Source organism: Cherax quadricarinatus, chromosome 11 (genome assembly GCF_038502225.1).
Source record: "Cherax quadricarinatus isolate ZL_2023a chromosome 11, ASM3850222v1, whole genome shotgun sequence".
NCBI classification, from domain to species: domain Eukaryota; kingdom Metazoa; phylum Arthropoda; class Malacostraca; order Decapoda; family Parastacidae; genus Cherax; species Cherax quadricarinatus.
This window is the reverse complement of record NC_091302.1, coordinates 2249584-2263109: the sequence shown is the minus strand read 5'-3', so window position 1 is coordinate 2263109 and position 13526 is coordinate 2249584. Positions and strand designations below refer to the sequence as shown.

At 40.6% G+C, this 13526-nt stretch overlaps 1 protein-coding gene across 1 annotated transcript in view; it reads left to right on the top strand.

Moving 5' to 3' along the window:
- Positions 1-3443: 3443 nt before the first annotated feature.
- Positions 3444-13526, top strand: part of LOC128687676 (uncharacterized) — a 126816-nt gene continuing 116733 nt past the window's right edge. Inside the window, exon 1 of the mRNA XM_053775266.2 lies at positions 3444-3612. The gene's annotated coding sequence lies outside the window, so the exon portion shown is untranslated. The remainder of the gene's footprint in view (positions 3613-13526) is intronic.

Genomic DNA, 13526 nt, shown 5'->3' with positions numbered 1-13526 from the left:
CTAGTCCACGGCCATATCATTGCTACCTACGCTACCTTCATTGGCACTAAACCGCTGTTCAACAGAAAGAACAGTAATAACAGTGGTGGCAGCGGTGGGATCCGAACCCACGCCTCCAAAGAGACTGGTGATACCGGAGTCCATGATACCAGCTACTCTTAGGTTTATCCACGATGTCCCAGGTGTAGTGCACCCCGGGAAGGACCGCAGTATCAAACAGGCACGAATGAAATATTTCTGGCCTAAGATGGCAGCGGACATTGCCAAGCATGTACACCAGTGTGTTGTTTGCCTACAGCACAAGGGTACTGTTACAGGTCCTAACCTCATTCTAAAGTATCCCATTACAAAGGAGCCCTAGGAGAGAACTTCTGTCGACCTGTTGACGAACTTCTCGACCTCGGAGAAGGGAAATAAGCACCTGCTTGTAATGGTAGATAACTTGAAGCAGTACAGTGAATTAGTACCCATTCCTGATAAAACCGCCGAAACGGTCGCTAGTGCTTTCCGTGAGCATGTTGTCCTTGTCATACCTGCCCACGTGTCCTTCTGTCAGACAATGGGTCTGAGTTCATAAATGCCATAATGCAGGATCTTTGCTCCAGATTTAACATTCACCAAGCGCCAGTAGCTCCACGCCACCCTGCGAGTAATGGTCTTGCTGAACGTACAAATCGCAAAGTCCTGGAGGTGCTCAGGGTAACCGTTAACCCAAGTTGTACTACATGGGATGAGGCTATCCCAGATGTTCAGTGTACATTAAATTCCTCCCTCAACAGCTCAATCGGTGAGACACCTCATTTTGCTTTGTATGGCTATGACAAGCGCTTACCATACGAAATTCTGTTTGCTCCACCTCGACCTACTTACGATACTGATAACCCCAGTGTAGTAAAGATGCGGACAATGCAGCTTGTCTTCCAGCGGGTACGAGAGAACCTTATGAAAGCTACTGATAGGTTCACGTCTGAGCGCAATGCCAGCGCCAAGGAAAGCAAAGTGGAACCAGGTTGCAAAGTTATGTTGCTCAACCCAGCGCAGACCTCAGGTATGCACAAACTTGTCCCGAAATTCGTGGGTCCTTACCGTGTCCTCGGACAGCTCCGTGGCAATAAGTTCGAGGTGAGGGAGATTGCTACTGGAACTATCAAGGAAGCCCACCTTGATCACATGAAGTATGTGGACCATGTGCAGGCCGAAGCAGAGCTGGAGTCGTGTGCGTTGCAACGCCACAATCAGACCAATGCTAGGGACAACCCGTCTACCCCTTCTCCCACTACTTCTGTTACTGAAGACGGCCCAGTAAGGCTCCATACTTATGGCCTGCGACCCAGGACAACAGTACATTTCTGTGACATTGACGTACCTACTGACTTGTCTGACTCCTACGCTAGTTATGCTAATTGTTTGCTTGCAGAAATGGGTATAAATGTGCACACATTGTATAGCTAGTTGATAATGGAGTCAGGGTGGACAACATCATGTAATTATGTAAATACTTTTAGAAGGGTACCCAGAGTGTAATGAATTCCATGGATATAGTATTGTTGTAGGTATGTGCACCCAGTATTTTTATAAAAAAAAAAGCCTGTATTACGGTCAGGGCAGTGCTGCCCTCTGAGTCACATGTCACACCTTAGGAAATGCTACTGTCAGTCATTGTTTGCAGATGTGAGGGTGCAACAACGTTCGTAGACGAGTGGTCAACTGATGTTCAGCCCTGCGGACAACCTGTATATAGAAGATTTTAGTTCCAGTGCTGACTTCTCCGGACTCTCTCCTTAATGAAACAGCGCGGGCAAACCAGTTTTCTCTTCCCCTGGATGGGAGAGTTTTTTTTTGCCTGTTGCATTTTTATGTCCATTTTTGATTTGCAAGTGAGCGAAAGCCAGTCCCTCTCTGGGGTAGCCAGTGTAAGAAATTCCTTTATACCTATGGGCCCACCAGTATTGTCGCGTCGGGACGACGCGAGGTACTTGGCCGAGCAAATGTAGACAGCCTGTACTGTCAGAACACACAGCCTAGCCGTCTGTTCTGACTGGTTCATATTTCGCGGCATTTAGGTGCTGTCCTCTGTAGGCTCACCCAGGTCAGTGGGAGGCTGAGCCCATTCGCTCTCACTCCTAGGCCGACCCACTTGATAGACACAAGTGCTCCCCCTCCACAGACTGGCTTGCGGTCACTCCCTCACACTGCCCGTTGTGTACTCACTCCTATCCAATTAAAACCAACCTAGTCCACGGCCGTATCATTGCTACCTATGCTACCTTCATTGGCACTAAACCGCTGTTCAACAGAAAGAACAGTAATAACACATCTGCGCAGGCGCAGCGGGAACCCAGTTGGTTCCATTCCAAAATACAAATACATTTTGACCCAAATCAACACATTAAACACTTATTAGGCACTATAGCTTCGGAAATTAAATAATTTCCACAAACATCATACGTATATACCTGGAGTATACATGGAGAGGGTTTCGGGGGTCAACGCCCCCATGGCCAGGTCTGTGACCTACCTTGATTACCTGGAGGCCTCATGGTCGATCAGGGACTGATCAACCAGACTGTTACTGTTGGCCGCACATAAACCGACATACGAATCACAGACCGGCTGGTCAGGTACTGAATTTAGTTGCCTGTCCAGTGCTTGAAGACAGTCAGGGGTCTATTGGTAATCCCCCTTATGTATGCTGGGAGGCAGTTGAACAGCCATGGGTCCCTGACACTTATTGTGTTGTCTCTTATACATGTATTATCATAAATAAAATAACCACAAGGGAAGTTGAATGATAGATCTAGGCCTTTCGTGTTGCAATCAATACATCATCAGGAGCTTGTAATGTTGCAGAAATGGAGTAAGAAGTCTAGGTAGATTCGTTAGGGAAGCGACTTCCTCCTCATTTCTGCAACGTTGCAAGCTCCTGATGACAATTGATTGCAACATGAAAGGCCAAGAGATATCATCTAACTCCCCATGTGGTTATTTTGCATCTTCTATCGCTCGTTCGCGATTATTGCATGTCATCATATATGTATAAAATGTGTTTTTAATAATGTGATGATCTTATATATGAGATCACTTGCTAGATAAGATTGAAACCTACTTCTAGTTTAGAGTAAAACTACGGACAATGACAGTCTAGTATTATCTGTCGCTTGAGAGTGTTGAACTCTAGCTCCTGGGACTCTTGAAAATGTTGATCTACAATAATACTAATAATAATAACACTAGCGTTATAGGAAGTGAACCTGGGAAGAGAGGCGGGTTCGATATCTGGAGATCATGACCCCAGCCTCCTCCAGCAGCCAATAAGAACTAACTTAATACATCTAGGTGAGATATGATTGGCTGGGAGGGTGGATGCTGCCCCGCCCACCTGGCTGACTCCTCCCTCCATCAGGTGGAGCAGACAGCTGACAAGCCTCAGTTATCCTCTGGCAGTGTGAGGGGTAGGATGTGCATGTGATGTTCTGTCATAACCCATGACTCGTACACTTACAAGTTATATTTTAGTAATGGTCGGTGACATTACTGTTACTTTACATTGAAGTTGTCGCCGGAAATGTGAGTGACAGGAGCGGAGAGCAAATTTGCCAAGAAAATTCTCGGGTGAGTTGACTTAAAAATTATTACATTCTATCGACAGAAATAATTCAAAATTCTAATATTTTTGCTGTGGATTTGTTTTAGTTGTTAATGGATTTCAGTGTAAATCAAGAATGATTTTTTATTATGTAAAAAATACGTTTATTAAGTTATGTTAATGAAATTTAAAGTAGGTTTAAAAATGTTATATTTTTCTATCCATAACATTTACATTAATCCATTAATCCCTTCAATTAATCCTTTCCATTAATCTCTTCCATTAATCCCTTCAGTTAATCCCTTCTGTTAATCCCTTCCATTAATCCCTTCTATTAATCTCTTCCATTAATCCCTTCCATTAACCTCTTCCATTAATCCCTTCTGTTAATCCCTTCCATTAATCCCTTCTATTAATCTCTTCCATTAATCCCTTCCATTAACCTCTTCCATTAATCCCCTCTGTTAATCTTTTCCATTAATCCCTTAAATTAATCTCTTCAATTAATCCCTTCTGCTAATCCCTTCCATTAATTCCTTCCATTGATCCCTTCCATTAATCCCTTCTGTCAATCCCTTCCATTAATCCCTTCAGTTGATCCCTTCCATTAATTCCTTATGCTAATCCCTTATGTTAATCCCTTCCATTAATCCCTTCCATTAATCCCCTCTGGTAATCGCTTCCATTGATACCTTCCATTAACCCCTTCCACTAATTACTTCCATTAACCTCTTCCATTAATCCCTTCTGTTAATCCCTCATTTAATCCTTCTATAAATCCCTTCCATTAATTACTTTCATTAATCTCTTCTGTTAATCCCTTCCATTGATCCCTTCCATTAACTACTATCATTAAATCCTTTTCATTAAACCTCCTCCATTAAACCCCTTCCATTAAACCCCTCCATGAAACCCCTTCCATTAAAGCCCTCAATTAAACCCTCCATTAAACCCCTTCCATTAAACTCCTTTCATTAAACCCCTTCCATTAACCCCCTCCATTAAACCCCTCCCATTAAACCCCCTTCATTAAACCCATTCCATTAAACCTCCAATAAACCCCTTCCATTAAACCTCTATTAAATCCCTTCCATTAAATCCTTACCATTAAACCTCCATTAAACCCCTTCCATTAAACCCTTACATTAAACCTCTTCCATTAAACCTCCTCTCTCAGTATATACACACTAGAGGTGTATATCTCAGTATACACTTGGTGTGTTTATCTCAGTATATATATAGATGTGTATATCTCAGTATATATACATTATAGATGTGTGTATCTCAGTATATATACACTAGAGGTGTGTATATCAGTATATATACACTAGAGGTGTGTATCTCAGTATATATACACTAGAGGTGTGTATATCAGTATATATACACTAGAGGTGTGTATATCGCAGTATATATAGATGTGTATATATCAGTATATATACATTATAGATGTGTGTATCTCAGTATATATACACTAGAGGTGTGTATATCGCAGTATATATAGATGTGTATATCTCAGTATATATACACTAGAGGTGTGTATATCGCAGTATATATAGATGTGTATATATCAGTATATATACATTATAGATGTGTGTATCTCAGTATATATACACTAGAGGTGTGTATATCAGTATATATACACTAGAGGTGTGTATATCAGTATATATACACTAGAGGTGTGTATATCGCAGTATATATAGATGTGTATATATCAGTATATATACATTATAGATGTGTGTATCTCAGTATATATACACTAGAGGTGTGTATATCAGTATATATACACTAGAGGTGTGTATATCAGTATATATACACTAGAGGTGTGTATATCAGTATATATACACTAGAGGTGTGTATATCAGTATATATACACTAGAGGTGTGTATATCAGTATATATACACTAGAGGTGTGTATATCAGTATATATACACAAGAGGTGTGTATATCAGTATATATACACAAGAGGTGTGTATATCAGTATATATACACAAGAGGTGTGTATATCAGTATATATACACTAGAGGTGTGTATATCAGTATATATACACTAGAGGTGTGTATATCAGTATATATACACAAGAGGTGTGTATATCAGTATATATACACTAGAGGTGTGTATATCAGTATATATACACAAGAGGTGTGTATATCAGTATATATACACTAGAGGTGTGTATATCAGTATATATACACTAGAGGTGTGTATATCAGTATATATACACTAGAGAGTGTGTATATCAGTATATATACACAAGAGGTGTGTATATCAGTATATATACACTAGAGGTGTGTATATCAGTATATATACACTAGAGGTGTGTATATCAGTATATATACACAAGAGGTGTGTATATCGGTATATATACACAAGAGGTGTGTATATCAGTATATATACACTAGAGGTGTGTATATCAGTATATATACACTAGAGGTGTGTATATCAGTATATATACACAAGAGGTGTGTATATCAGTATATATACACTAGAGGTGTGTATATCAGTATATATACACAAGAGGTGTGTATATCAGTATATATACACAGAGGTGTGTATATCAGTATATATACACTAGAGGTGTGTATATCAGTATATATACACAAGAGGTGTGTATATCAGTATATATACACTAGAGGTGTGTATATCAGTATATATACACTAGAGGTGTGTATATCAGTATATATACACTAGAGGTGTGTATATCAGTATATATACACAAGAGGTGTGTATATCAGTATATATACACTAGAGGTGTGTATATCAGTATATATACACTAGAGGTGTGTATATCAGTATATATACACTAGAGGTGTGTATATCAGTATATATACACTAGAGGTGTGTATATCAGTATATATACACTAGAGGTGTGTATATCAGTATATATACACAGTATATATACACTAGAGATGTGTATATCAGTATATATACACTAGAGGTGTGTATATCAGTATATATACACTAGAGGTGTGTATATCAGTATATATACACTAGAGGTGTGTATATCAGTATATATACACTAGAGGTGTGTATATCAGTATATATACAGGAGAGGTGTGTATATCAGTATATATACACAAGAGATGTGTATATCAGTATATATACACTAGAGGTGTGTATATCAGTATATATACACTAGAGGTGTGTATATCAGTATATATACACAAGAGGTGTGTATATCAGTATATATACACTAGAGGTGTGTATATCAGTATATATACACTAGAGGTGTGTATATCAGTATATATACACAAGAGGTGTGTATATCAGTATATATACACTAGAGGTGTGTATATCAGTATATATACACTAGAGGTGTGTATATCAGTATATATACACTAGAGGTGTGTATATCAGTATATATACACTAGAGGTGTGTATATCAGTATATATACACTAGAGGTGTGTATATCAGTATATATACACAAGAGGTGTGTATATCAGTATATATACACTAGAGGTGTGTATATCAGTATATATACACAAGAGGTGTGTATATCAGTATATATACACTAGAGGTGTGTATATCAGTATATATACACTAGAGGTGTGTATATCAGTATATATACACTAGAGGTGTGTATATCAGTATATATACACAAGAGGAGTGTATATCAGTATATATACACTAGAGGTGTGTATATCAGTATATATACACAAGAGGTGTGTATATCAGTATATATACACTAGAGGTGTGTATATCAGTATATATACACTAGAGGTGTGTATATCAGTATATATACACTAGAGGTGTGTATATCAGTATATATACACAAGAGGTGTGTATATCAGTATATATACACTAGAGGTGTGTATATCAGTATATATACACAAGAGGTGTGTATATCAGTATATATACACTAGAGGTGTGTATATCAGTATATATACACTAGAGGTGTGTATATCAGTATATATACACTAGAGGTGTGTATATCAGTATATATACACAAGAGGTGTGTATATCAGTATATATACACTAGAGGTGTGTATATCAGTATATATACACAAGAGGTGTGTATATCAGTATATATACACTAGAGGTGTGTATATCAGTATATATACACTAGAGGTGTGTATATCAGTATATATACACTAGAGGTGTGTATATCAGTATATATACACTAGAGGTGTGTATATCAGTATATATACACTAGAGGTGTGTATATCAGTATATATACACTAGAGGTGTGTGTATCAGTATATATACACTAGAGGTGTGTATATCAGTATATATACACTAGAGGTGTGTATATCTGAGTATATATATATTATTTTTATTTTATATTATTAACACATCGGCCGATTCCCACCAAGGCAGGGTAGCCCGAAAAAGAGAAACTTTCACCATTATTCACTCCATCACTGTCTTGCCAGAGGCGCACTTACACTACAGTTATATAATTGCAACATTAACACTCCTCCTTCAGAGTGCAGACACTGTACTTTACATCTCCAGGACTCGAGTCCGGCCTGTCCGTTCCCCTGAATCTCTTTATAAATGTTACCTTGCTCACACTCCAACAGCGCGTCAAGTGATGTTGGAGTATATATATGTATATATATATATATATATATATATATATATATATATATATATATATATATATATATATATATATGTGTGTGTGTGTGTGTGTGTGTACTCACCTAGTTGTACTCACCTAGTTGAGGTTGCAGGGGTCGAGTCCAAGCTCCTGGCCCCGCCTCTTCACTGGTCGCCACTAGGTCACTCTCCCTGAACCATGAGCTTTATCGTACCTCTGCTTAAAGCTATGTATGGATCCTGCCTCCACTACATCGCTTCCCAAACTATTCCACTTACTGACTACTCTGTGGCTGAAGAAATACTTCCTAACATTCCCTGTGATTCATCTGTGTCTTCAACTTCCAACTGTGTCCCCTTGTTACTGTGTCCAGTCTCTGGAACATCCTGTCTTTGTCCACCTTGTCAATTCCTTTCAGTATTTTGTATGTCGTTATCATGTCCCCCCTATCTCTCCTGTCCTCCAGTGTCGTCAGGTTGATTTCCCTTAACATCTCCTCGTAGGACATACCTCTTAGCTCTGGGACTAGTCTTGTTGCAAACCTTTGCACTTTCTCTAGTTTCTTTACGTGCTTGGCTAGGTGTGGGTTCCAAACTGGTGCCGCATACCTTAATATGGGCCTAACGTACACGGTGTACAGGGTCCTGAACGATTCCTTATTAAGATGTCGGAATGCTGTTCTGAGGTTTGCTAGGCGCCCATATGCTGCAGCAGTTATTTGGTTGATGTGCGCTTCAGGAGATGTGCCTGGTGTTATACTCACCCGAAGATCTTTTTCCTTGAGTGAGATTTGTAGTCTCTGGCCCCCTAGACTGTACTCCGTCTGCAGTCTTCTTTGCCCTTCCCCAATCTTCATGACTTTACACTTGGTGGGATTGAACTCCAGGAGCCAATTGCTGGACCAGGTCTGCAGCCTGTCCAGATCCCTTTGTAGTTCTGCCTGGTCTTCGATCGAGTGAATTCTTCTCATCAACTTCACGTCATCTGCAAACAGGGACACCTCAGAGTCTATTCCTTCCGTCATGTCGTTCACAAATACCAGAAACAGCACTGGTCTTAGGACTGACCCCTGTGGGACCCCGCTGGTCACAGGTGCCCACTCTGACATCTCACCACGTACCATGACTCGCTGCTGTCTTCCTGACAAGTATTCCCTGATCCATTGCAGTGCCTTCCCTGTTATCCCTGTTTGGTCCTCCAGTTTTTGCACTAATCTCTTGTGTGAAACTGTGTCAAACGCCTTCTTGCAGTCCAAGAATATGCAATCCACCCACCCTTCTCTCTCTTGTCTTACTGCTGTCACCATATCATAAAACTCCAGTAGGTTTGTGACACAGGATTTCCCATCCCTGAAACCATGTTGGCTGCTGTTGATGAGATCATTCCTTTCTAGGTGTTCCACCACTCTTCTCCTGATAATCCTCTCCATGATTTTGCATACTATACATGTCAGTGACACTGGTCTGTAGTTTAGTGCTTCATGTCTGTCTCCTTTTTTAAAGATTGGGACTACATTTGCTGTCTTCCATGCCTCAGGCAATCTCCCTGTTTCGACAGATGTATTGAATATTGTTGTTAGGGGTACACATAGCGCCTCTGCTCCCTCTCTCAGGACCCATGTGGAGATGTTATCTGGCCCCATTGCCTTTGAGGTATCTAGCTCACTCAGAAGCCTCTTCACTTCTTGGTTGTGTGCACTGTGTCCAGCACTTGGTGGTGCGCCCCACCTCTCCGTCTTTCTGGAGCCCCTTCTGTCTCCTCTGTGAACCGTTCTTTGAATCTCTTGTTGAGTTCCTCACATACTTCACGGTCATTTCTTGTTGTCTCTCCTCCTTCCTTCCTTAGCCTGATTACCTGGTCCTTGACCGTTGTTTTCCTCCTGATGTGGCTGTATAACAGTTTCGAGTCAGATTTGGCTTTCGCTGGTAGGTCGTTTTCATATTGTCGTTGGGCCTCCCTTCTTATCTGTGCATATTCGTTTCTGGCTCTACAACTGCTCTCTTTATTCTCCTGGGTCCTTTGCCTTCTATATTTCTTCCATTCCCTAGCACACTTGGTTTTTGCCTCTCTGCACCTTTGGGTGAACCATGGGCTCATCCTGGCTTTTTCATTATTCCTGTTACCTTTGGGCACAAACCTCTCCTCAGCCTCCTTGCATATTGTTGCTACATATTTCATCATCTCATTAACTGGCTTCCCTGCCAGTTCTCTGTCCCACTGAACCCCGTTCAGGAAGTTCCTCATTCCCGTGTAGTCCCCTTTCTTGTAGTTTGGCTTCATTCGTCCTGGCCTTCCTGCTTCCCCCTCCACTTGTATCTCTATTGTGTATTCAAAGCTTAAAACCACATGATTGCTGGCCCCAAGGGGTCTTTCATATCTGATGTCCTCGATATCTGCACTACTCAAGGTGAGTACTAAGTCCAGTCTTGCTGGCTCATCCTCTCCTCTCTCTCTTGTAGTATCCCTTACGTGTTGGCACATGAAGTTTTCCAGTACGACCTCCATCATCTTAGCCCTCCATGTATCTTGGCCCCCATGTGGGTCCAAGTTCTCCCAATCGATCTCCTTGTGGTTAAAGTCACCCATGATCAGGAGCTTTGCCCTGCATGCATGAGCTCTTCTGGCCACTGCAGCCAGTGTGTCAACCATCACTCTATTGCTCTCGTCGTACTCTTGCCTTGGCCTTCTGCTGTTCTGTGGTGGGTTATACATCACTGCTATTACCACCTTGGGACCTCCAGAGTGAAGCGTTCCCGCTATGTAATCACTTTCTTCTCCGCTGTCTCCTCTCTCCAGCTCATCAAAATTCCATCGGTTTTTGATCAGCAATTCCACTCCTCCACCCCCCCTGTTCCCTCTGTCTTTCCTCAGGATCTGGTATCCCGTTGGAAAGATGGCATCTGTTATCATACCTGTAAGCTTGGTTTCTGTGAGAGCTATGATGTCCGGTGATGCCTCTTTGACTCTTTTGTGCCATTCCTCCCACTTATTTGTTATTCCATCAGCGTTTGTGTACCATACCTTCAGTTTCCTTTCCAACACTGTGGTTTGGGGGGCCTGTGAGGGTGGGAGACCTGGTGGCATACTGTGGGATTCTATAGCTCAGTGTTGGGTGGAAGCTGTGGGTATGGATTGTAGTGTGTGTTGGGATGGTGTGATAGGTTGTGGGGTTCTGAGGATAGTTGTGTGTGTGCTTGCCCTTGCTGCTCTGTTCTGCTCTGACTGACCTCTGCTGGTTCCATCCTTGTCTCCTTTCCTAGCTCCTTTCGCTTTTGTGTGTGTGTGTGTGTGTGTGTGTGTGTGTGTGTGTGTGTGTGTGTGTGTGTGTGTGTGTGTGTGTGTGTGTGTGTGTGTATCTCAGTATGTGAATATCTCAGTATGCATGCACTGAAAATTTCCTTTCATTTTTGTTTTAATTATTGACAGGTGGTGTACAGGTATCATGCAGCCTTAATGACCCTCGTGTAGTAGACTTCAGCCCTATTATATAATGAATCTATATAGGCTACCGAGGATATTGTTAAATTACTGTAACGCGGATAAATGGTCCAGAGAACCGACAAGTTGATAAATTAAACACATGTGCAACACTTGATGCGACTTTATAATAATAATAATAATAATAATAATAATAATAATAATAATAATAATAATAATAATAATAATAATAATAATAACAATTAATAATAATAATAATAATAATAATAATAATAATAATAATAATAACAATTAATAATAATAATAATAATAATAATAATAATAATAATAATAATAATAATAATAATAATAATAATAATAATAATAATAATAATCCTTATTTCTACAAGTACATGATACAACTTATACAGACCATAGGTGACATCAGCGACATACTATATACAAAGTCCCTGGTTATGCAGAGCATTTCCCGCAACGTAGGTTAATTTTGTTCCCCAGGATGCCACCCACACCAGTCCACTAACAACCAGAGACCTACTTACAGCTAGGTGAACATGGGCAACAGGTGTCTTAAGGAAACACGTCCTAATGTTTCCACCCGTACCGGGGATCGACCCCCAGCGTGTCAGCTGAGTGCGCTACCAACCCAGCTACGGGGCACCTAGGTTTGTGGGATACAGTGAAGGCTGTGTAATGCTGAAGAGGAAGTACAGAAGCCACAGAAGTGGACACCAGCTGTTAGGTACATCATTGACGCTGTGCAACGAAAAAAATGCTATCTATTTTGAAATAAAGGTGACCTGAAGATTACCTCTTACTCCCTTCAACCATTAAGGGAAATACACCAGTAACTCGCACATAGGCGAGAGAAAAAGCTTGCCAAGACGTTTCGCTCCGACTTGGACCATTTACAAAGTCACACTGACACAGAAGATGGTAGATAGGTATTAGGTTTGTCAAGAAATAGGACAAGTGAAGATTAAGACCCATGGGCAACAATTGGGTATCTTTACTGATCAATAAAGATACCCAACGGTTGCACATGTTTCTTACTCTTCTACTTGTTGGTATTTTATAAAAACTTTAACAAGACAAGTGTTTCCTAATGACCCACAGCTGGAGCTTTTGGTCATGTGACCGAGGCCTTCCACTGGCTTACATCTCTTCCCCTTTAAAAACTGTGGTTATGATTATAACCATTTGCTTTTTTTAATAATGACAAAAAATAAAAGTGAGGGAGCTAGTATATATAGGCGAGGGGGGGGGGGGCAGGGACGGGATGAAAAGAGGGAGAAAAATAAATAGTGGTAGTGGAAGTAGCAGTGGAAGTAATAGTGCTAGTAGAAAGTAGAGAGTAGTTTAGTGGCACAAGAGAGACTTTGTAAATGGTACAAGTCTGATCGAAACGTTGCAGTAAGTTTCTCTCTGTTATGTTCGGGCTGTTTGTGTATTGTTCTAGTCACGGTATTGTGTCTTTTTTGCTATTTAGAGAAAATAGTTCACGGAAACACCAGGATAAAATAGAACTCGAAGCAAGAGAACATAGATAGAAGATTTGAATAGTATCAGCAGTGGTGACTATTCAAACCACCAGCAGCAACAACCTGATGAACCAGACAAGCACCAGACAAGTCTGGTCCAGGACCAGGCTACTGGAGCAACAAAACTCTATAAGCCTATCAACGGTATACTGTATACCAAAGCTGTGCAAAGTTTGCATCTGTCAATATATTAGTTTCTGCACCATAACTAATGCACTAAGATTACCCAAACTTGTAAGTAACGACATTGGTAACGGGAATTACCTCCTATTATTGACGTTATTGACACTTGTCAGCTTGCAGCAGTGCCAGGAACCTAGCCTAGCCTTACTATAATATACATAACGTGAATAAACAGATGAGTGGACGAGGCGCTCGAACCGCAGTCCGTAAATTGACTTTTCGACTCTCTACCGCCTA